We start from the raw sequence: 22,310 nt of genomic DNA, 5'->3' as shown, positions 1-22,310 counted from the left end.
CTCCCTCGAAGGATGTTCGGAGGGGGGAACTGAGCCTTCAGCTACATCAGCAACCAAGGCAGGGATTTGACCCGACCCGTCGGAAGCCTCTGCCACAACAACATCGACGATAGACAGAAGATCTACCTCTGCTATCACCGGCGACTGCTTGACAGCTGCTCCCAACTGGATCAAGTCAAACAGGGCTTCCCTGGAGGGCGAACCCTTAAGCCCCAAGGAAGCCCAAAGCTGCAATAAATCATCATTAATTACAGAGTTATCAATATCCTCCCCCGGAGGAGGAGGAGGAGCTGCCTCGCTATGGGAGGCAACTCCCTCTCCCGAACCCCGAGGTTGGTCAACAAAAGAATGGCCTACGCTACCACTAGCCGGCCTCTCACGAGAATCCGATCGAGTGGGAGCTTCAGAGGAGGTTTGGGCAGCGGAAGAAGAGTCCTTGGAACTTTCCTTCTTCAAGGCAACTCTTGAAGGAGAAAGATCCCGCTTAGAGTTCTTCTTCCGTCGCCGGAAAAACCTCTCCCACTGGGAGGTAGACCACTCCCTGCAAAAATTTTCTCTATCACACCGTTGACCTCTGCAGTACGGACACAAGGTGTGAGGGTCCGTCTCGACCGCCGACATGAAAGTCCCATAAGGGCGGTCGGGTAAGCCAGGGCATTTCCGCATGATAGAGGTAGAGGCCAACTTCCGAACACACACTGAAAGAAAAAGAAAAAAAGATTAAGGCTGTCAAAATGGGAGGGTGAGGTAGACACGTCTGACCGTCACCCGAGCCAAAAGTGAAGTGAATCAGTTCACCGGTGTGTGAGGGGGGAGGGGTAGCTAGCTACCCCTCCCCTACCCCCTCGCTAACTAGCGAGGGGGTAGTAAACCCTCGTTAAAAATCTAATGGCTCGTCATTTCAGCTACGCCGAAAGTAATACCCCATGTAAATAGCGTGGTTTGTATTTCGGTTACGGAACAAATGACCTTTTCAAGTATGGCACTGATCAAGGGAAAAACATTAAAAAAATATTAAATGGTACAGCATAGTCATATAAATTCAATTTTAGGATTCAAGACTTGATAGTCTTTTATCTAAATGCAGTTCTTACATGCTTTTGCTCTTATGATCAAAAGAAAAAATCAAATTATGGAGCTTAATTATCATGTGTCAGTGGAGCACAGTTCAAATTGTACTTATGCTGAAGATTTAAACAAAATTAACCAAAAAATTCCACAGTTGGTGAATATTTTCAACTGCCAAGTAAACTGCTTTTGAAGTTTAGTTATCAGTACAAAATTCAGAACAGCAAAAGGAATTCTAATAAAATACAACATTTAATGAAAAAATGTATTACAATGTGGTATAGCAAGCATCATACAAAACATGTGGCAATATATAATAAAACTCTTCAAACATTTAAAACCTGCGTAACTATACTAAAAATAAAGTTTTCTTAACATAAATCTAACTTTTTTAATTCAAGCCCATCAATCATAACAAGCTTAATTGCAGGATCAAATTCACAAAAACATAGCTTCTGCAGCTTAATTATCATTATTAAATGGGAGGAGATGAACCAGCCCAATTAGTCAAACTTGACTCTTTACAGTGCTGGCCTCTGCCACTTAATGACAACACAAACCAAGATGTCTTACTTGCAGCCCATAATACGGAGTATTCAATCATTAATGGGATATCCCACCTGTAAACTTCTTAAAAGAAATACTTATGCATATTTTGGTGATTCCTGGTTAGATATACTGGCAATCAACAATTATAGAGAAAATTACATAAAAACTTTTACTCAAGACTTGAACATCCAGTAACAATAGAGGGTCCTCAACTTAAACATTCAAGAGATACAAACACAAATCCAAATGAAAATACCAAAGATAAGATAACAATATTGTATCATTTAATACAGAAAACAAAATGACATTTGTAATAACCTGATATCTATTTTATATGAAACCCAACTATTTGTTGACTTTTGTAGCTGGAAATTATAGGCATGGGATTCAGCTTAGGCCTACCCAAGGCCAAAATTTATCAAAATTTGACTTACAAACAGTTTCTTGGAACAAATTAAGTTTGTAAGTTGAGGACCTACTATAGCAGTATCAGTGTTCACAGCTTGGCTCTTGACTCTGCTGAAAGAGAACTCTTTAAGCAATCCTTAGTATATCATTAATTTAAAAGGAAATGCATGACAGAATTTAGTCATTTAACTGGGAAGAGTGGAATAAAGAAACATTCTTTCATAGTGTACTGTACAGTAGAATATAAGGGAATTTTCATCCCCATGTATAATGACTTTTTTCTGTTAAGGTGTTTCCCTGTATTTTTTGTATTTGGTGTTACATAACTAGGGATATCATTGCTTTTGAATCTTTTTCTCTTAAGGCCGAGATACAGTACACGGTCTTTTAATTTTATTTTTATACTGTTTAATGAAATGCAAGAAGCTGACTGCATTAATATAGGCACAAAAAGCTATAAAAAAGGAGACCCGTGAGTACCTAAAAAAATAAACTTGCGAGAGTTAATGACCTGATATGTCAAGGGATGACTGTATGTATTAATAGGATAAATACTTTACACCACAAAAATTGAATACAACAAATGCCATTTCTCAAAAGCCGCAATAAACAGTATTAGTAGAAGAAAGAATATATTCTAATGATGAGTAAAAGATTCATTTAAAAAAAATTACAACAGTATGCAATTTCTAAAAATATCCAGCAAAGTAAAATAAATGCTATACCCTGTGTAACAAATAAGATGATGATATGATACTGTATACAGACTAACAAGAGAAGATACAGTCTACACTTATCTAGCTTGAAGTAAAAAAATATTAGATATCAATTACTGTACAGATAGATGAAAGAGCAATAGACATCCAGGGGAAAACTAAATGCTGTAAATAAATAATAATCACCAGTAGTTGGAATCATTAACAGTAAGAAAAGTTGAACAGAAAAGCACTATTCTTTACTTTTAAGATGTAACCTCTCAGCACTAATTACCAGTCAGCAGTAGTGTACAGTATCATAAAAGCACTACCATCTAAAGAATTTCAGATCCCTAGTTTTAGCATACCAAAGAAATAATAGAATATGCACAGGAACCAGGAAAATGGTGGCATACTTACAGAGTTATAATAACCCGCAGGTATTTCTAAAGCAATTGCTCAAGAATAACAAAATCAAATCCAGTATTATGTCAAGTTTCTTAAGAAAAATGCACCAATATAAAATATATCATCTAATTATAACCTACATCCATAAGATAGTAAAGTAGCAAAACTCAGTGTAACCCAATAGGATAGAATACAGTACTGTAGTACCTTGGGTTACGACTTCGAGTAACCCTGAATACGAGCAAGTTGAAATACTAGCATATAAACTTGAATTCAGTTAAGAATATTACATACATTGGTCTCCGGGCAAAACATTTGCACTGTATGAGTATTTCCAGTGGACAAATACTAACGAAACTATCCAGCGATGCGCAGAAATCAGTCACACAGGGGCCCATGCGCTACCCATGAAATGTTCTGTCTCTTTACCCCATTACTACATTAGCTTGGACACACACTTCCTCAAAGCCTAACTTGCCCACTCTTCGAGCAGCCCTAGTAGAAGCATCATCTCATGCACACGTCTTTGAAACTGTTTTTTGTAGAGGTGTGCTTGTGAGTTCTTTGTAGAGTTGTGACAGCTATTATTCATCATAAAGACATTTTGTTATGTGTTGTAAAGTCAACAGTACTGTGACAATGACTGCCCAGATGACTATGAAAGATTGTAAAAAGGAGATGATTACTGGAATAGGGAAAAAAGAAATAATCTTGATGTATGCGGCCAACATTCTTAAATTGTACAATCATACTACAGCAATTACGATTAGTACAGTTACCTTTCTGAACAAAAAGGAAGATCTAACGTTCTGAAATGGGTATTGATATTGCCGAATCAGAAGCAAAGCATTCTTAATGTTGAAACATTTCATGTTTATCAAGTGTAAGGTATGGGAAGCGTATGTCACTTTATAGGGATAAAACCTGACCTATGTCAAAAATCACCTTTCGTCTATTCTCTTGGAGTATTACTGTGGGCGTATTCATGGATGTATGGAGTGCATCTAATAAATTTCCTTGATTTCATATGGGAAAAATTGTTTTAGTTTACAAGAATTCTAATTTGTGAGCTCATTCTCATAATGAATTACACTTGTAAACCAAGGTACTACTGTACTGTACTTGCAGGAAGACAGCAGGACAATCCCTAAGTCACTAATGATTATTAATGAACTTTTTAGGAGAAAAGTATTTAAAGAATAAAAGTAGGAGTTAGCTTACAATACAATTAAAATACAAAGAAAATATCAATAACAAATGCAGTCATATCATCCAAACTGCAAAAGAAAGCAAAGAAGAATTATTGTAATGTGTTAATATTGTTCTAGAAAGAATGAAAATTACAAGAATAGTCATTTCTATGATATTCTGCTTCTACTGTTTTCAAGACATCAAAATGCAATAATACATACAGTACAGTATGTACTTGGAGAGTTTGTCACTGCAAATAAGGCTGGTTATGCTTGAGGAGTTTCCCATGATATAACATACTTTCACAATTGATATACTGTAAGGCCAAAGACTAATACCTTCATTGTACTGGATTAAAACAGAGGTAACAAAGAGCAGAAAATTCCTTGTAAGATAATTTTGATACTGTATGTAATCTTTTGACCTTTATTCAGTGCATATACCTCTATAATTGCTCATCAATACCTTATGAACAAACACAAACTGGCAATAAGTAACATATCACTAAGCATCTAGTGAATATCTACTAGCAACATCTTGTACTCCAATTTATCAAAAGTCACCACCATAAAATCTAGTTTCTAGTCCAAAACCACACGATAAAGAGATAAAACAAACATACTGTATAGTACTTATGGAAACTTATCAAAGTAGCAAGGAAAAAAAGTTACTCATATTAACAATGTCATTCAACAGTTCTACACCAATACAGTAGTTATTTTTTAGTGGTGTATAACACAATTTGAGATTCTGTTCCATCATCAATATTAGAGTGGCAATGACAGTTTACATGAGCTGATCTCTCTAAGTCATTAAGTTTGACAATAATATTACCCATTTACCGTACAGTTAGCTAGCCAATTTTAGGAAGCATTCAGGATATATCTAAATGTAATTACGTATACTGTACTATATCAAGTAAAAGACAATGTGCATTGTTTAAACTATCTGAGATATTACACCTAAAATGAAAGCAAAAATTATTATAATCTTATATCTATAGTTGACATGGTCCATTAAAAAGTGTAGTATAGTCTTCTTACTCATTTTCTGAGTTACAGCACTGTCTTTTTACTTGTTAGTAATACCTCACAACCAAACTGACTAGCAAAATCTCAAGGTAAAGGTTTCACACATCCATTGCACTACACTACCAGAAAGAGAATACAGTACATTATTGTAAGATATGGAAATAAAAAAGAACATTGGTTAAAAAGCAAAAAATAAATAAATAAAATAAAAAAAAAGTAATTTTGATAAACAGTACTAGGAATCAAAAGTTATGCTAACTTGAACCTACTAAGACACTGTACAGTACACAAAATCCTGTACAGACAAAAAATATAACAATGTTTAACTATCATAAATCTGTAAAGTAGAAATCCATAAGCATGGATTGCATTATAAATTCCAGTATCAAGAATGACTCAAACACCATGTTTACCTAAAAATAAACATGTTGAAATACTGAAACAAACCCTTGTTGACTGGAATGAACAATGAAACATGAACCTAAACACATTATAGTACTATGTATATATAATGCATCATAGTGTATTTCAAGCCCAAGAACAAAAGTCATGAAAAAGAGCAAAATATATCACTGATCAAAGCCTTACTTTTTAACCTTTGTAATATTTGATTGGAAATACCTTTGCATAATGATGCGAGGACACAGCAAGCAACTTGATAATATTTTTTATAACTAAAGCTTTACATTTTCAGTTTTTATCTCATCTTCAACTTTATCATTATGGCCAATGAAGAATCTTAAGATTTCGTGATACTGTACCAGTACAAATGTCTATTCATCAACACAATTATTTAATAAAGGAGGGGACATCAGTCCCTAAAAGATTGATATTCAAGCCTTCGATTATAATAAAAGAGCGTACTGTACAGTAATGCACAATACACACAAAAACATTTTCTTCAGGAACTACAGTATACAAAGAACCCATTATACTCTACAGACAATTATCATGAAAAGAGTGTAAAGATTTTTGAAACACTAATTCTCAGATACAGTATAAATATAAAATATACAAAGTTGGTGTTCATAAATGCTTATCAATATATTGTATATATACTGCATTATGAGAAAAGGTTTACATTTAGAGGCAGTTAAATTGCCTCAAAAGTATTTTTGTGAATTCTTCAGCCTTGAAACTACTGTGATTAAATTTGATTATTGAAATAAAAAGTCAGAAAGAAGCTGACAGATGCTATACTGTAGTTTCCATTTTTCTTTGAACTGATGATTTTGGGATTTGTGAGGAAATGCTTTTTACGGTATTACCGGATATAAATTTCCCTATTTTGTTAGATTTAAGCATTTTCTACTATTTGAAGTTAAGAGCAAATACCCTAGATAATGTTATCAAAGGCTATAACAAAACTTAAAATTGATTCTAAATAAAAAAATATCCTTAATTGATTCTGTAACTTCTACTGGATCACTTTGCCTTATTTACATGGTTTAATTAAAACCCATAAACCAGCAAATGCAATAAGACCAATTATCAGTGCAATACGATCTCATCATCTTCATCCGCTCCTCCTACGTCTATTGACGCAATGGGCCTTGGTTAGATTTTGCAAGGCTTTTCTGTCTTGAGCTTTTAAATCAATAATATTGTACTCCATTCATCATCTCTTACTTCTTGCTTCAAACTCCTTAGCCATGTAGGCTTGGGTTTTCCAACTCTTCTAGTGCCTTTGTGGAGCCCATTTAAAGACCTATTAATTGTAAATTAACCAAATACTTAATTCATTTTTTTCCAATTCTAGGATCTGTTCCTATCTTACATATAAAAAATTTAGTTGATCTTTGCGATAAATTACAAAATATGAACTTAACATCTAATTACAGAGATTACTCATCTTTGATACTACGTCCTTATTAACAAAGGTGCCTGTTGATGATTTATATGAATTCCTGTCTGATATTTCATATTCTTATGAGTTACCTTTACCAACCCATACTCTTCTTAAACACTTGAAGGTGTATTAAAAAGTGTAAATTTAGTTTTCATGGCAATTACTTTGAAAAAGTGTAAATTTAGTTTTCATGGCAATTACTTTGAAGAAGTGTTTGGATATGGCTATGGGTAATCCTTTGTTCCCTCTTTTATCCAACATATATATGGAACTTTTTGAAACTATGTACATTAATTAGTTTGGTCCTCACAAATTGTTTGGCATCATTGCGTTGATAATTCTGGGTATTCTAGATGAAAATCTTATTCTTAAGTGTTTTGTTGCAATCATTAATTCATTGGTACCATCCATAAAATTTACTATAGAAAAGGAAGAAACTAACAATATCCTGACTTCATACATTTTGATAGACAAACAGATAAAATGATATTTTAATTATAAAATAAATTTTTGAATATACTTACCCGGTGAATATATAGCTGCAACTCTGTTGCTCGACAGACAAACTCTACGGAAAAAACTCGCCAGCGATCGCTACACAGGTTGCGGGTGTGCCCAACAGCGCCATCTGTCGACCAGATACCCAGCTCTTATGTAAACAAAGACTCAATTTTCTCCTCGTCCCACTGCGTCTCTATTGGGGAGGAAGGGAGGGTCATTTAATTTATATATTCACCGGGTAAGTATATTCAAAAATTTATTTTATAATTAAAATATCATTTTTAAATATTTAACTTAGCCGGTGAATATATAGCTGATTCACACCCAGGATGGTGGGTAGAGACCAGTAATATATGTTTACATTTTATGAGCTAAGAGTTTTTTATTTCATTTTAGAAGTTATCAAAATAACAAAAACAAAATAAATAGGTACCTGGTAAGGAAGTCGACTTGAACAATTACTCTGCCTTTTAAGTACGTCTTCCTTACGGCGCCTCGCGATCCTCTTAGGATGCTGATCGACCCCTAGGAGCTGAAGTATCAAGGGTTGCAACCCATACAACAGGACCTCATCAAACCCCTAATCTAGGCGCTCTCAAGAAATGACTTTGACCACCCGCCAAATCAACCAGGATGCGAAAGGCTTCTTAGCCTTCCGGACAACCCATAAAAAAACAACATTTCAAGAGACAGATTAAAAGGATAAGGAATTAGGGAATTGTAGTGGTTGAGCCCTCACCCACTACTGCACTCGCTGCTACGAATGGTCCCAGTGTGTAGCAGTTCTCGTAAAGAGACTGGACATCTTTCAAGTAAAATGACGCGAACACTGACTTGCTTCTCCAATAGGTTGCGTCCATTATACTTTGCAGAGATATATTTTGCTTAAAGGCCACGGAAGTTGTTACAGCTCTAACTTCGTGCGTCTTCACCTTAAGCAAAGTTCGGTCTTCCTCACTCAGATGTGAATGAGCTTCTCGTATTAACAATCTGATAAAGTCTGACCAAGCATTCTTTGACATAGGCAAGGATGGTTTCTTAACTGAACACCATAAAGCTTCAGATTGGCCTCGTAAAGGTTTAGTACGCTTTAAATAGAACTTAAGAGCTCTAACAGGGCATAAGACTCTTTCTAGTTCATTGCCTACGATCTCCGATAAGCTGGGAATATCGAAAGATTTAGGCCAAGGCCGAGAAGGCAGCTCATTTTTGGCTAGAAAACCAAGTTGCAGCGAACAAGTGGCTTTTTCCGACGAAAATCCGATGTTCTTGCTGAAGGCATGAATCTCACTGACTCTTTTAGCCGAGGCTAAGCATACCAGGAAAAGAGTCTTAAGAGTGAGATCTTTCAGGGAGGCTGATTGTAACGGCTCCAACCTGTCTGACATGAGGAATCTTAGTACCACGTCTAAATTCCATCCAGGGGTAGCCAAACGACGCTCCTTGGTGGTCTCAAAAGACTTAAGGAGGTCTTGTAGATCTTTATGTTTGGAAAGATCTAAGCCTCTATGCCGGAAGACCGATGCCAACATGCTTCTGTAGCCCTTGATAGTGGGAGCTGAAAGGGATCGTCCTTTTCTCAGGTATAAGAGAAAATCAGCTATTTGAGCTACAGAGGTACTGGTCGAGGATACAGAAACTGACTTGTACCAGTCTCGGAAGACTTCCCACTTCGATTGGTAGACTCTAATGGAAGACGCTCTCCTTGCTCTAGCAATCGCACTGGCTGCTTCCTTCAAAAAGCCTCTAGCTCTCGAGAGTCTTTCGATAGTCTGAAGGCAGTCAGACGAAGAGCGTGGAGGCTTTGGAGTACCTTCTTTACGTGTGGCTGACGTAGAAGGTCTACCCTTAGAGGAAGACTTCTGGGAACGTCTACTAACCATCGAAGTATCTCGGTGAACCATTCTCTCGCGGGCCAGAGGGAAGCAACTAACGTCAACCTTGTCCCTTCGTGAGAGGCGAACTTCTGCAGTACCTTGTTGACAATCTTGAACGGTGGGAATGCGTAGAGATCCAGATGTGACCAATCTAGGAGGAAAGCATCTATATGTATTGCTGCTGGGTCCGGGACTGGAGAGCAATAGATTGGAAGCCTCTTGGTCAGCGAGGTTGCAAAGAGATCTATGGATGGTTTACCGCAAGTGGCCCAAAATCTCTTGCACACATCCTTGTGGAGGGTCCATTCGGTTGGAATTACTTGCCCTTTCCGACTGAGACAATCTGCTATGACGTTCAAGTCGCCTTGGATGAACCTCGTTACTAGGGAGATGTCTTGACCTTTTGACCAGATGAGCAGGTCCCTTGCGATCTCGTACAACGTCAGTGAGTGGGTACCTCCTTGTTTGGAGATGTACGCCAAGGCCGTGGTGTTGTCCGAGTTAACTTCCACCACTTTGCCTCGAAGGAGAGACATAAAGCTATTCAAGGCCAGATGTACTGCCAACAGCTCCTTGCAGATGATATGCATGCTCCTCTGACTCGAGTTCCACAGTCCTGAGCATTCCCGACCGTCTAGTGTCGCGCCCCAGCCCACGTCCGATGCGTCCGAGAAGAGAACGTGGTTGGGAGTCTGAACAGCCAGGGGAAGACCCTCTCTTAGGTTGATATTGTCCTTCCACCAAGTCAGACAAGACTTTATCTTTTCGGAAACCGGGATCGAGACCGCTTCTAGCGTCTTGTCCTTTTTCCAGTGAAAAGCTAGATGGTATTGAAGAGGACGGAGGTGTAGTCTTCCTAGTGACACAAATTGTTCCACGGATGACAGCGTCCCTACCAGACTCATCCACAGCCTGACTGAGCAGCGTTCCTTCTTCAGCATCTTCTGGATGGATAGCAGGGCTTGATCTATTCTGGGGGCTGATCGTCTTGTTGTTCAGCAACGTCCTCATCAGAGGGTTCCTCATCCGAAAACTGATGAGGAAACGGCAACGGAGTGGGCAACGTCTGGCTCGCTGAGTCCGGTCGCACTGGTGCATGCGTGACGGAGCCGGACGCAACATCATGGAACTGCTGCACAGTCTGTGAACTGTCAACAACCATGGGTGCGCGAGGAAGCACAGCGTCAACCCGAGACTGTCTAGACCGTCTGGGTTGTGCAGTCAACACCCTACCGGGTTGCTGAGGTTGACGCACTGCGTCAAAACAAGTCACCTCTGCTGGTTGTTGAACGTCCTGAACGTCAACAACCACCTCCGAGCGTCGCTTAACGTCAACGTGCGGCTGGCAACCCACACTGGGTCGCATCGGTGGAGGAACCACCTCAACTGGCAGACGCGAGAAGGTTACCTCAGCGTCAACAGGGCGCACAACCGACCGGTTGGAAGGTTGTTGGCCAGAAGGTTCGGCAGCAACCTTCTCCGCATTAAAGTCCTCTATCAAGGACGCAAGCTTGGACTGCATGTCTTGCAGCAAAGCCCATTTAGGGTCTACGGGAGCAGGTGCGGCAACAGATGGGGTTAGCGACTGATGCAGTACCGCTTTCCATCCCTGAAAGCCTTGTTTATGCATGACATAATTGTACAGCAAAACTTCAAAGGCTCGAAAACAGCTGTGAAGTTGACCTGTAAAAAACTTGGAGCGTCTCCTGGCCAGGCGCCAGGGAGAGTCTACGAGATTTGAGAAGTCTATCTGGGCAGAGGCATGAACTCCCAAGCCGAGAACTTCTCTCGTGTCATATCAGACTCTCGCTCTATAAGCCAGTTTAAAAGAAGGGAAAGCAAAGGCTGTATCCCCCAAACTCCTCCTGGTGATAAACCAGTCGCCTAGCCAACGTAAAGCTCTCTAGGAGAGCGAGAGAGCACTAGTTTAAAAACAACGGCTTCGAAGTAGCTAGGTCTAGTGTAAGCTCTGACGTTTAGGCGAACGAGGAGCAGCAGTTACAAAAAGATCCGGACAAAGATCCTTTAAAAAAAAATCATCATGATTTAATTAAAGTCCATAGGGGGCTAAGCAGCTTTAGGCTCCTCTCCATCTGACAGAGTCCTCAAATATCAGTAGGAGGGGGAACAGCAACTTCCTCATCTACAGGAACCTTGTCCGATAAAAGCTGAGTCTCAAGCAAGGGAGAGACCTACCGTGGTGGCAATGCTTTACAAGCAGAGTCCACACTCACTGGTGCATTAGTAGCGGACCAGAACGCAACGTCATGTAACTGCTTGACAGTCTGTGAACTGTCAACAACTGAACTGTCAACCACAACAGGTGCGTGAGGACGCACAGCGTCCACTCGAGACTGCTTTGACTGCCTAGACTGAGCAGTCAAAACAACTCTAGAATGCGGAGGTTGACGCACAGCGTCAAAACAAGTCAACTCCGATTGTTAGCGAACGTCTTGAACGTCAACAGGAGCATCAGCAAGTGGCCTAACGTCCAAATGCGGCTGAAAATCCACACTAGACCGCATCGAGTGTGGTTCTAAACAACCTGACTGACGTGACTTAGCTACGCCAACGTCAACAGGAAGCACAAAGGAACGTTAGGTTGGCTGAAAGCCAGGATATCGATGAGATAAACGGCTAGACTCAACGGACTAATCGGCAGAATAGTCTTCCATAAGGGAGGCAAGCATATTCTGCATGTCTTGCCATACAACCCATTAAGGATCAACGGAAATGGTTGTGGTAAGAGACGAGGGTAACGTCTGTGACCGCAACACTTTGCTAACAAAAAAGACTCTCGGAGTCTGTGTTACGCTTTTGTTAGGCGGCGAGCAGTTATCCGATGACTGCATAGGGTCAGAGCTGTCCTAATGGCTGTAACCAGGATGCTGGACCTGTCCTGAAAGGACTGACTTTCGCTTAAGGGCTTCGAAACCTTGTGACAGGTTTCTTATGCGAAAAGCCTTCGGATGACGAGGAGAAAAAATGTCTCTCTCGTCTTATGGTAGGGGAGATCTTGGTAAGATACACCCGATACCATAGAGGGAAACATCTGTTCGTTGATCAAGGCCTCTCGAACCCATAAGTCGTTCGACATTACTTCTCCCCTGGGCTTGGGAGCTTGCAAGAGGTCCCGGACTAGGTGAACGACAGGCACGAACAGACGAACCCTCGGACGCAACACTCTAATACTTTGCGCATATCACTTTATCACTTCGATTTTCTGTTTTGCACTTATTTCACTGAAATTGAAACTTTTACTGATTTCTACCTGAAACACGCAATTCTACCCTTCATTAAAAGGTAGTAATTGCGAAATCAGTCGTATAATGCAAGCTCATTAATACCAGCAAAAAAACAGAAAACATATTTTAAGATAAAAAATTCAGTGGCTGGGAAAGAGACTAAACACTAGTTCATATAAACTACGTTTTCAATCTCTCACCACACATAGCCTGGGGAGGAGAATAAACTAAAAACGTTTTATCCTTCCTCCCCGTACAGAGACTAGGGACGAGAGTAACTCGAGAACAACGTTACCCGCTTGAACGGAACGTTTTCTCTCCTCTCTCTCCCTCCGTCTCTATCTCTCTCTCTCTTTCTCTCTTGATTTCGCACCTAAGAGAAGAACCCAATTATATTTCGTCAAAAAAACATGTTATTTGACTAAAGGAAAAAACTGAAAGGTTTTTCAAATAAAAAGTTCCTTTAAAATAGAATTTAAAACATTTAAGCTAAGAAAGAATGAACAAAACGTCAGAATCGATTTACTCTTACTGCAAAGTGAAACCGTGATACACTCTCTCTATCGTAACGATAGAGCGCATGTTGAACGTCCTGAACGTCAACAACTGCGTAGCATAAATAAACTAAACGTTAGTTCATCTTTGAAAACAGTACGAAGACTATCAAAGAAATTCTTTCATAAAATATTACATTTAAAAAGTTTTAAATCCTTAGCTCTTTAAAAGCTATTTACGATATAAAGGGCTCAACGTTGATTAACTTCGGTTTCCAAGTTAGGACCGCCTACTCTCAGGAAAGGTCGCATATAAACAAAACATTAAAATTTATTTTTATATGTTTATAATAAATGGAAAGTTAATCGAAGAGGCCTAATAAAGGCGGAGAGATATAAAATATATAGAGGAAAATCTATAAATAATTTATAACGTGATAAGAAAATTACTAAAAGCCTAAACACACTTCCGTCTAAGGGAAGGGTCGGCCATTTAAAAGTGAAAGAAAGTCCATACTCTCTTTGTCACCATAATTAAATCTATCCAAAACGAGTTCAAGATTTAAGATGAAGATAAAACACCTGCATTACGAAAGCTCAAAACCAGAATATAGTACTTCACCAATATGATGTGAAAAACTCCAGTTTAGCAACAGCGAGTAAAGTACGTCTTGTCGACACGTCGACAGAGAGAAAATTGAGTCTTTGTTTACATAAGAGCTGGGTATCTGGTCAACAGATGGCGCTGTTGGGCACACCCGCAACCTGTGTAGCGATCGCTGGCGAGTTTTTTCCGTAGAGTTTGTCTGTCGAGCAACAGAGTTGCAGCTATATATTCACCGGCTAAGTTAAATATTTAAAATTCAAATTTTTCATATATAAAAAGCCTACCAATAACTTTTCATATACTATACATTTCAATTCAAGCCACTAAAATTTAAAGTACAGTATTCGGTATTTTCCTCTTTATACCATAGGGCACTCAGAATATGCACCCCTCAGTACATAGGGAATGAGTCTAATAAAATTGAAGAAACTGCTACTAACAATCTCTGCTACCCCCCCAAATATTCTTTAGAAGACTGTATGAATAGAGCTTAGAACATTTTTTATATTGTCCAGTTAGAGAAAATGGAAGCAATGAATAATACTGTATAGTGTACTTTGCCATTTCATTAAAACTTTTAAGATGTCAAACGATATAATGGTAGTTTTCAAATATAGTTGTACTTTAAAAAAACATGTTAAGAATAACTCTGGAAATGATGATAATATATATTTTATTTTTGTTAAGAATGTAATTTGTTTTAGGTCAGCCCAACATTTAGAGGCATTTCTGTCAGAACGAAAACAACAAAAGATGGTCCTCCCACTGGGCTAGGATTATGTCATGGAGTCAGCTGGTCAAAGGGGAGTACAATAATCCATGTTAATGACTATATCCAAAGAAATATTATTGAATCCTCCTTAATTGCCTGTAACAAAGGTCAAAATTTAAACCTAAGCTCTGGTGTGTTTTTCGTTAATCCTGTATTAACTTCTTTTCTGAAATCGGACTTATCTGGAATCACCAAGAAACTGACTGCTGAGGGGTTCCATTCTCCTGTATAAATATGGTATCTTTGTATATTTATCCTCACCGTGAGTCCATCAGTGGCACTAACCAGACGAACGTATTAACTCCCATGAAGTCTTCTAATTTTTCATTTTGCAGCTATAATACATACTTTTCGCTCATCAAGGGTCAGCTTTCGTGATTTATATATACTGTACTGCGCATATATATATATATATATATATATATATATATATATATATATATATATATACACAGTATATATATATATATACACAGTATATATATATATATATATATATATATATATATATATATATATATATACATATACACTGTATACACATATATACATATATATATATATATATATATATATATATATATATATACACTGTATACACACACACACATATATATATATATATATATATATATATATATATATATATATATATATATACACACACACACACACATATATATATATATATATATATATATATATATATATATATATATATATATATATATATATATATATATATATTATATATATATTGTATACACATACATATACCAGGAAAGACCTAAATACAATTATCAATGATGATCAATTGATCTTTCGAAATTTTTCTTATTTCTTGAATGCCCCCAAATATGATATACTGCATTCAACGTAAAATTATGCATTAGTTTTGTAGTCATGGCATAGATTAAGGTTCATGAGTAATCTATACCTAACTGTACTACTATAAACCTTTAAAATTATCACACTAACAGAAATTATTCATAAGCTACAAAAATATAAAGTACTGTATTGTATTTATCAACATGGAGGGCTTTACTTGTATACATAATTTTTCTTAAACAATATTCTTTCTTTGAACTTATTGGTAATTTGCAATATCATGAATGAGATCTGGGAATCAGATTTGTAAAATATTACAAGTAAAGAAAACCCATTAACCTTTAGTAGAAAGATTTTTTAAAAGTCACAAACTCCTGTTATGAATATTTGCTATAAACATGATTTCCCAAAAAACATTCTTTTGTATGAGTTAAACATAAGCTTGATATAAGAAATAATTACTCAAATGAAACAAAACTTTTAAATGTTACTTCTACTAACAAGTTTCAACATTGTGGCTGGAGAGGCCGCCACCAAGTCTCGGGATAATGAAACTTAAGCAAGTCCATATCTTCTCGAGGAGCTGGAAGAGAAAGAGGCCCAAATGCCCTTAAAGGAAGAGGTGTAGCTGCCAGTCTGGGAGGAAAACACTGCAATGAAGGATGGGCATCACAGTCAGGCGGTAGGACACGACGTCGCCACCCAACCCTTCTGAGCATGTGAACACGATCATCTTCCTCAAAAAGAACAATTCGTACAGTTGGAATTTCCCACTTGTCTGTTACAGTTGAAGAATTTCTAATTATGTACTCACCTTCAGCCGAACTGTACTCTAAAGCAAGACCACGCCTTCTAAATGCACGTAATAAGTCTGCTTCATCATGAGCCGAAACTTTTTCATTTAGGGCACATAAGTGACCATGTGCATCCCAGGGCAAAGGTCCAGATTCTTGCACTGCTCCCCATAGCGAATCATAGCATAAGAAATGAGTTATTGACATATGAGTGAGAAGATTAGATACGGTTGAGAGCAAGGGGTAAAGGTATCCCCTTTGTTCTTTGGAAACAATGCAAGAATCATGTTCCTGTATTTCTATTCCTTCACTCTTCGTTAAAAATTTCACAGTTATCACTATTCCTACTACTAATACAAAGAAAAAAAATCCTCGCTGATGTAGTAGCAAGCGAAATTTTCGCCGTAGATACACAATCGATAACTTCATTGCATCACACGAATATTCTTCCATTGAGGAAAAAGTATGCAAGAAAATATTTATAATAGACTGATATTTAGGCAGACATAAAAAGACTTCCTTAATTCATGTCTTCTGGTCCTGAATTATATTCATACAAATTATGAAAATATTTAAAAGTATTAATCCCATTACTCACAACTATAAATCCTTTCAATGTGGATTCATATTAAATACTGTATCTCTTTCACAGATCTACACTCCTTCCCTATTAAAATGTTTGGTAGTTTGATTTAAAATCCACAGTTATCAGGAACAGACATGTGGGAGAGAAACACGATTAATAAAACAAAGTTACAAAAGTTAGAAATACTACCTTACTAAAAATACAGAAAAACTGTGAAACTTATGGTAACTACATTCGAGCATTAAAACAAAAAATCAACCTTACCTTAATATAAATACAGTTAAAAGCCAAATCCTATATAGAAATTGGAGTTAAATGAAATGTCACTAGCCAATAACAAGGAACCAATGGATTATCCTGAGAAGCTGGGGAAATATTACTACAGTACAATACTACGAATTTACTAGAAATGGTGCACTTTGCTAGATTCTGTTATCCATAAAAGGATTTGTCTAAAACATCCAACTTATATTACTTACTAGGCTGGAATTACTTAATAAAAGGCTAAACACTTGCTTCTTGAATAATAATCTTGTTTACAAATCAGGTGGTGGGTAGAATCTTGCAAAGGTATCAAGCTGGGGGAGAGTAAAGGAGAATAAGTAAATTAGTGACACTTCAAGATAGTTACTGAAAACTAAACAAAAGCATTTCTAAATAAATTTCAAAATTACAGTAGCATAAATACACCAAAATGTACACAGTAAATCAAATGACAAAATTGGATTATTTCCAGGAGAATCAGTTTCAACTAACAAGAAAGGATATCTTATGAATATAAAAGAAATGGTTTCTCATTAATTGCTTTAACAATTAATTTGCAATCAAATACAGGAAATGAAAATTGGATGCTCGCTAATGATGGATATACAAACTGCAGTACTAATTTGCTTACTGAGAGAGAGAGAGAGAGAGAGAGAGAGAGAGAGAGAGAGAGAGAGAGAGAGAGAGAGAGAGAGAGAGAGAGAGAGAGAGAGAGAGAGAGAGAGAATTTAATCTGATTTTGCAGCTGTCCTTGTCAAGTAACAGATTTTATTTTTGGATATCCTGCAGTGCATAAAAGTAAAGTATGCTAGAAAATTATGTGAACACACTTATATACAATAGTTAAGTCAGATTGTTTAAGTTAAAAAGAATAATAATTTAGGTACCACTAAGGTTCTTTAAGATATAAAATGAGAGGAATACTAGAAAAACATTTAAATGAACTATGCATTGCCAGGACTTCCCCTAATGCATAAAAAAACACTATCTAGATTGTCTAGTTAGTTGAAGATGAAATAAATGCATGCACCTCAATCCAACACCCAAAAATATATATTTTATCAAATGAAAGATGTAGTAGTTTCTTTTACTACGTGGATTGACTTGAAAGTAACATAACATTAGAATATTAGAATCCCCAATATGAAAGGCGGTTATAGTGTCCACAACTTTTTATTTTACAGAAACCTACTTGCTCTCTGAAGCCTATAGTGCATTCCTGTTATTACTTTTTCCAGGTGAAAAACTAGTAACCTATCAAGTAGTTTATGGGAAAATGTATTATTATTGTTGTTATCACTAGCTAAGCTAAAACCCTAGTTGGAAAAGCAAGATGCTAAAAGCCCAAGGGATCCAACAGGGAAAAATAGCCAGTGAGGATAGGAAATAAGGAAATAAACGATATAAGTAGTAATTAACAATGTTTTTTAAAAACATTAACAACATTAAAACAAATACAGTATTTCATATATAAACTATGAAAAGACTCATATTAGCCTGTTCAATATAAAAATATTTGCTCCAAGTTTGAACTTTCATGACCACCATTAAATAGCAGCCTACTTGTTCGGCTTACTCATCATAATTCTTGTTAGACATTACCAATAACTACCTATCATTCAGTTGTTCCCTCATTCAATGTGTATATGTCTGATGACCCAAACTGTTACAAGTTTGTATCACACCAGATAAGCTTCCCGAGTGAAAGTTAGTACAGTCCTGTGAGGAACTAGAAAAAGGAAGCTCCTGTCATTATATGCCAAGTATGTATGACTGACTAATCAAGATATATAGTATAGTAAAACTAGATCCCACGTTTGTTAAACATGCTGCCTTTTTTGATGAAGAGAGTCCAAGACTAAAATGCTAATGGGGACAAAGTTTCTAAGTTGCCTGATGTATTAGATCAACTCTGATGAACTCGACTAGCTTGAAGTTTGATGTAACTTTGCGTTCAGTCTCTTCGGATACTCTGGGATTGTTTCCAGAACAGCTCATATCTGGCCACCAGTTATGTTAGAAGTGGAACTGACTTTTGATAAAACACACAGCACAACTAAGCATTTGGGTATTCATATAGCTTTCCTCTCAAAGCTAGTTAAATGGAGACTTCTAGCATAAAACTAAAAATATGATTTCTTTCCTTGTAATTGCCCTTAGTATAGCACACTAATGGCATTATATAGCCGTTTATAGAAATTCCACAGTGGGGGTGAACCCGATCCCTTTGACTTTCATTCTTGAAGTCGAACACTAGTTCAAAACTCTTTGACATAACCAGTCAATGGGGTGGCAGGAGGAATTTCATATGAATGCCAGGCAAGTATAGAAGTTCATTTCTAGGAACCTCTCATGGTTTCATAGTGTTGATACCCACATTGGGATGGAGATGGGATAGTGAAGGAAAAATTCAGGAAATCTATTGATATAGCCTAATTATGCACCTTATTTACTAGACTCAACTTTACTTGAAACTAGTTTAATGGTAATCTATTATAAACAAAGAAAACAGTAATAAATTTCTCACACATCCAGATTTTTAATTCCAAAATATGGGCCAACATTTTATTTTGTAAATATTGTTACGCATTGCCAAAATCTTCTAGGGTTAATATATTACAACAATAAGAAAAAGCCCATTAAAGAGTAGAAAAGGCTTCAAGTTAAAGAAAAATTATCATAAGCCCTTGGAAATTCACAATTGGTATGAACAAGTCAACGAAAATATAAAATTTATCTAGTACAAGACTTAGAAAAAAAATTCAGTTCTTATCAGAAATATTATATACTCTTAAAAGTTGGATTTGAGTAATTTTTAAACTACTCTCTTTGGCTTGCAATTAAATCATAAACACAAGGCAGTGTTTGCCCTACAAGAGATGAAAGGCCTAAATTTTTAATGGAGGAAGTTTATACAGGTTTTGAAATAAATTCTTCCAAAGCAGTCAAATTTTGAGGTTTGTAAAAATTAGGACTACAAATGCAAAAAAAAAAAAAAATATACATAAATACTCCAATATGTCTCAAAATCAAGGTCATTAAAAGTAAACGTACTGTACTGAACTACAAACACTAGAAGGGGCTTCATATAACTGGGAAAAGAAAAGTTTATGGAATTATCTTCAAGTTGAGCTCAACATAAGACATGGTATGCTCATTTTAAATCCATGGGAAAAAACTGTTCAGTTCAAAGAGATAATAATTCTTCTAAATCAGTGTAACTAAATTAAACTTTAACCATCAAGCTGTTGGTAATGATTTCTAATGAGATAAATCAAGCATGGGGTACGTAGAATGTTTTGGCTCAAGTACAATATCCCTCACAAATAAAACTATTTTATGTCAAAAGTATCTTTTTCATAAAAGACTTAACCACAGCTAACTTCAATACAGGACATGCGTTGCAATTTGGACAGAAATAACAAAACTTGATGCTCAACTAGTAAAAAAACAAGAGGTATATATGTGACCAAAATGTTTTACATGCAAATCATTACTAGTGTCATTTACATCAATTTTTATAGCAAATGTAAATGGCTTTCATTGAACGGCATACAGAGTAACGTACTGATCAGCTGATATTACAGTTACTCTAGCATGTTTTGGGAGGATAGTTTAGATTAGAGCTTTTAATGTTTTTTTGGGCCTGTGGTGCATTTTTTCTGGACTTCGGACTTCCAAAACAACATTTGGATCTAAATGCTTATTCCGAGGTAATGAATCAATATGATAAATCTGACAATGGAAGAGAATTGCAATGGTTTAAAATAGTTTACAATATAGTAAAGACTATGGGACAAAATAGTGTACAACTAGATTATCTTGTCACAGGAATATCAAGAGCCAATAATCAAAATTTTCATGAAAATACATTTGAACCAAAGATAATTTTTTTCTTTTTTAATACACTACCAACTTTAAGCTTAATGCTATCCTGAGATACTGTATAACGACAACAATGAGGCTCTTTAATATTTATAGAGCTCTCAGAATAAGATTGATAACCTACATTTAAAAATTATTTGGTGATTTCAGAATGGTAAATGGAAACCAGACAGCTTATAGATTGCATTAAAGTAATGACAAAAACTTTTCATATCCATTCATGCAAATGCCTTTGGCCAGCATCGCCTTAACTCTGATATCGGTTATTGTTAAGCAAGTTGTGATTTCTTGTGAAGTCAAAAAAATTTTGAATTCTTTCAAAGGAATGATTAACATTATACCTTTTGTAAATTATGACAACTTTGTTAGTACAGTACAATATAAATTTTGTCCCCAGTACAAACAAACAAATAGCCTTAATTGTTTTACACTTCAATTTGGAGTAAGCGACTAAACTGAAATGAAATGATCTCAATTGCAGTGGTCTTTTGATAAGGCTCAGAAATGAAAGCTCTTAAAATCTTATCTAAGTTGCAATTATCGCTACATTCTTAAACAAAATATCACAATTTTTTTCATTTGTATTTTTCCTAGCTATACAAACTCCGGTTTGTATTTGTGCAAGAACAAATATCTAATATATGTGCATATTTCCTACTTTAAATTAAAAAAAAAAAGAGGAAAAGAAAAAATAATATATTATAAAAATTCAGTATATTTCACCTTTTTCCATTACATAAATATATCAATTCTAAATCATTTCAAACTTAAGAAATAAATATTTCAAGGAGCATAAAACAATCACAACAGTTCAATAATTTTGTGTATATATATATATATATATATATATATATATATATATATATATATATATATATATATATATATATATATACATATGTACATAAATATATATATATATATATATATATATATATATATATATATATATATATATATATATATATATACATATGTACATATATATATATATATATATATATATATATATATATATATATATATATATATATATATATATATATACACAGTATATATATATATATATATATATATATATATATATATATATATATATATATATACAGTATATATATATATATATATATATATATATATATATATATATATATATATATATATATACAGTATATATATATATATATACAGTATATATATATATATATATATATATATATATATACAGTATATATATATATATATATATATATATATA

At 35.7% G+C, this 22,310-nt stretch overlaps 1 protein-coding gene across 1 annotated transcript in view; it reads right to left on the bottom strand.

Moving 5' to 3' along the window:
• The window catches only part of LOC137652212 (uncharacterized), a 67,120-nt gene that overhangs the window by 27,575 nt on the left and 17,235 nt on the right, over nucleotides 1-22,310 (bottom strand). The window contains exon 2 of the mRNA XM_068385432.1: nucleotides 17,383-17,481. The gene's annotated coding sequence lies outside the window, so the exon portion shown is untranslated. The remainder of the gene's footprint in view (nucleotides 1-17,382; nucleotides 17,482-22,310) is intronic.

Source organism: Palaemon carinicauda, chromosome 13 (genome assembly GCF_036898095.1).
Source record: "Palaemon carinicauda isolate YSFRI2023 chromosome 13, ASM3689809v2, whole genome shotgun sequence".
NCBI lineage: Eukaryota > Metazoa > Arthropoda > Malacostraca > Decapoda > Palaemonidae > Palaemon > Palaemon carinicauda.
Note: the sequence above shows the minus strand (reverse complement) of the source record. Positions and strands in the feature narration are given on the sequence as shown.